We start from the raw sequence: 4346 nt of genomic DNA, 5'->3' as shown, positions 1-4346 counted from the left end.
ATAGATAGATAGATAGATAGATAGATAGATAGATAGATAGATAGATAGATAGATAGATAGATAGATAGATAGATAGATAGATAGATAGATAGATAGATAGATAGATAGATAGATAGATAGATAGATAGATAGATAGATAGATAGATAACGTTCAATGTCGCAAAAGTTTGCTAAGAAATGCTTCGCATTTAAAATCAACAAAATTCCATTGATTACAAATAATCGATTTCTTGTAATGCGTAACGTACACCTCTGCTACTAGCACAGGCTAGATCTACTAGGGCAGCTTCGCTGAAATAACAATTCGAATGTTGCCCATACCTCACGTTGTTTCTCGCCAATGCAGTTGTGTTCTTGTCCACACGGCTTGTGCTGGGAACCGTGTCAACGAGGGCGCCGCTACTGGACACTGGAAGCGGAAGACCGGTTTCCTTTTTGGCCCTATGCATCTTCTTTGAAGTCAAAGGTAGTGGTTCGTCATTGTGCGACAATGATTCGTGAGGACTGACTGGAAAGAAATCGCAAAAGTCGGAATGTTCTAAGAACTAGTTCAGGAAAGGCAAAACGATCACAATGCAGCCAGGCTGAAGTTCACATATTTTGAAACATGTAATCAATAGGCTATAAAACGCAAACTGTGGTGTACGAAAAAATTGAACGGGTGTTAAAGGAGCTCGTGCATTATTGCATTCTTAGTATCGTATACATATTCTCGCGACTTGTTCCAAGTTGCAGTGCTGTCTCATTTCCATCCTTTTGTTCCTCACGTTTCATATTGCAAATATTTCCAACCAAGGCGCCGTAGGCTTTCTAATTACTCTATTAGAATCTGTCCCATCACTATGAAAATCTACGACAAGAATAGGAAAATTGTGCGGAATCTAATTTTTCTGTAATGATTATACTCACAACATATGGAATTATTGGAATTCCATGCGGAGTGGTACAGTAAATTCGGGCAGAATGAGTCGCTGTTGTCCCATCATATCGTGTCACAACCACACGAAGCGTGAACGCATGGATGTACATCCCGTATATACATGCGTGTTCCCACCAATAAAATACCCACGCTGTCAAATTAGCTTCTCCGGTGCACAGAAAGGTGACATATGTTTTTATGCTATAATATCAACGGAAGACCTTCCATCACTTACTGTAGTGGACAGCTGTGTCGCCGTCCTGGTAGTTCGTAGTGTTCTGTTCTCCATTGCACTTTCCATCAGAAATCCTACAGACAGAGATCATTTTCATCTTGGGTGATGAAGCGCCAACGGCAATACGGCCACCAAACTATGGCTGTAAAGACGACAAGGTGCTGACACCATAAAAAAAACTTCACTGCAGTCAAGCGTATCCAAATCTTCTAAAATGCAGTGGCAGCTGAGACTTATTTATGCCAAAACATCGCCGCACTGCCGAACGTGCTTTGACACAAAAGAATGAAGAAGCTATTTGCTGTGTGAACGAGTTAAGCTTTTTTGCGAGTAATGACCAGTATTGCACACTGAACAAGATATCTATCGACGTAACCAAAAACGCACATGACAGTTCGCTTACGATTGGAAACCGGAGTCTCAAAATAGGGGTCGTGGAAACACTGGAATGAAAGGGGTCGCCAGTTTCTCCGAATACGGAACTTTCGTGGTGTGGCTCCCTTACCCATTTTCATTGTATCGTGTCAGCCTTGCGTAATTCTGGCCAACTACACTACTCAGGGAGCACGAAGGCATCGCGCACTAAGGCATTCAACTTTTTGGATCACCGTCACAAGCACACTCTTCCAATCGTAAAAGCTCACATTCCCGTGAGTTCAAAGGTTGTGGTGACTGTCAATACACTCTCATTCCCGTAGTATATGCCTAAAGTACGTCACAATAAAACAATACCCTTGCGTAAGGCTCTACTGCAACTCACCATTACCGACCTGATCTTTTCTCTTAAATGTATGTTAAAGCATCTCCTACGAATGCAGGAATACTGCGAGGAGTACGCCGCTATCGAGGGAAGGAATATCTGAACACGATTTTCATTCCGACAGCAATTGTATAGTCACTAGAAGCCCATTATTGCCGTCGTCGTCATGTTCTATATAAAGTCCAAATTGCTAACGTGAGCGCCGCGTCGTGTGCTCAATATGCAAGCGAAATCTTGCGAAGGCTGCAGAGGGGTGCGGCTCAAACATAGACAAAGCACGTCGGCCGGCTCCGTCAGGCGAAGGAGCATGAAGGGTTGCCGGTGAGGGGCTGCGTCGCTCGAGCAGAAAATGCGAACTTTGAACAAAAAAAGATGAGTTAGCGCACGGGAGCACGACATCAATTTCGACTGATATCAAAAACGGCTGGTACGCACTTCTACGCGTTGTGCTTTCACTGCTTGCTTCGCGTTGATGGGACAAACAGCACGAAAACCGCTTCCTTATATCGAGCCGCTGTATTCTCTTACGCCAGTGTTTTGTATCTTTACGCGAGGTCGGATCCTAGAGTAGTTAGCTGCTAGCATTTGTTCGTGTAAAATTCCAATTTGTTGTTATCGCATTCATGGCTTCGCCCATGCGGTGAAACGGTGACTTTTTTGTTCCTGCATATTTCGTAATTAGTTACATATTACGACAGCGCAACACGGTCGGAGAAGCAGGCGATGTCGCGCCATGTTGGGACTCTGGCCACGTCAAGCACAGTTAGCGACAGCAAGCGTTCTGTTCAGCTTTTGTGAAGACCCTAATGAATAGAACTATTTTAAAATGATCCTTACTTCTTATCGGTTACCAGCAATACCACCATGTCCTCGCCGATTGTACTCGGGAATGCCTCTTCGACGTTGTTGGACTTCGGAAGCTGTACTCCGGTGCTCCCATTTTCAGTGTTGTCTATATTTCGTGAAGGAGAAGGTATTTGGCAGTTAGTGACAATAATTCGCGAGGCACGGTACAGATTGATGTCTACGAAAAATGAGCACCTGTTATCTTCCGTGACTTTCTAGTATTGTTCATTTTTGAACATAGTGAAGCGTTTTGTTGACGATGCTAAACTTAATGCTAGCTTTTCGTAGGTCTCGCCACGCTTTTAGGTGCCGTTGCTGTGCAAGTGGTTATTCGGTGTGAGCAGTATGTTACTTAGCGGCAGCGATGTTCGCATTTCGATGGCGGTGAAACGCTTGAGGCCCGTGTACTCTGCAGTGTACATGCAGTCTTCCGGTGGCGGGTTAATAAATTTCCCTCGCATTTAACGCAATACTGACACGGACTTCTTTGATGTGTTCCCAGAATGAGAGATATCGCTGTTTCGAATCATTCTCGAGGCCTTTTATGTATGAGTGAGCAACAACGGTGGTTGAACGGTCAGCTACGACTGAAAACATTCGCATAAAGAAACGCTTTCAGAGCGAGTTGCACTGCAGTTTTGACTATGGCAGCCCACATATAATGCTACACATACCGTCAGAGGCAAGTGTGACGAGGCAGGGCAGCTCGATATATGCTTCATCCAAGGTGCCATCCGCAGTCTCACTGGAAGAAAACTTATTGTTATCAGGATATGCACCCCCAGCGATGCGAAGGCTACGAGAACATTTTTACATTCAGATGTGACGATATTAGCACGGATGCGCACCTTTGAGATGGATCGCAAGTACGAGAATCATGACGGAAGTAACGGTCGTCGTAATTCGGGTAGTACTATACACTGAAGCAGCCATTCGTTTAGTTCCTAAACACGAGTTGTGTCCCATGAACGACAGTCGACATGAGTCATTATATGACTATAAAAACTAGCGAGCGACAGCATTGGCGTGATGGAGCACTCGCAAGCTAGAGCGACAGTTCTCTTACTAGAGCAAACGTGTCCTCAGAGACTGGTCCCTTAAGCCTGTCATTCTGTCACGCGTCCTAAACAGTGACCACGACACCTACAGCGGTGGCTAGCGAGAACACCGCCAGCTAAGGTAGCAGACCTCGTTTCGAACAGTTTCCTTGTGTTAAGAAAAAACTTGACATTGAGCTAGTTGGTTAAACACGCTCAACTTTTCTTGCGCAAACTTACAAAAGGACCTGACGACAGCGAAGAGAGACGTTCAAGGCACATCAGCGCAAGCAACCAACTGTTTAATACGGAGAAGAACATGCTTATGTGCAGTGACCACGCGCACTCGCAACGATGCCCAGCTACCAACGCCATCTAGCCTCGTTCATTACCTCAATTTTCTTTTGGCTGAGCGCAGTCAGCGGAGCGCTTACACAGACACCCCCCTACTGTTGTTTCTATAACGTAGGCTTCGGCGACCCCAATTTTCGTCTGCTTTCTTAACCTGTGCACAAATACAACCTGTGCACAATTTCGTTTGCCTTAACG

General features: G+C 44.9%; 1 long non-coding RNA gene across 1 annotated transcript; it reads right to left on the bottom strand.

The window, feature by feature from the left end:
* Positions 1–327: 327 nt before the first annotated feature.
* On the bottom strand, positions 328–3577 carry LOC125759750 (uncharacterized). Its single transcript, XR_007417386.1, has 4 exons — positions 3435–3577; positions 2752–2866; positions 1155–1228; positions 328–508 (listed from the first exon to the last, which is right to left on the bottom strand). It is a non-coding gene; the product is annotated as an uncharacterized LOC125759750 (long non-coding RNA).
* Between the last annotated feature and the right edge of the window lie 769 nt (positions 3578–4346).

Source organism: Rhipicephalus sanguineus, chromosome 9 (genome assembly GCF_013339695.2).
Source record: "Rhipicephalus sanguineus isolate Rsan-2018 chromosome 9, BIME_Rsan_1.4, whole genome shotgun sequence".
Classification (NCBI taxonomy): Eukaryota; Metazoa; Arthropoda; class Arachnida; order Ixodida; family Ixodidae; genus Rhipicephalus; species Rhipicephalus sanguineus.
This window is presented reverse-complemented; position numbering and strand designations above follow the sequence as displayed.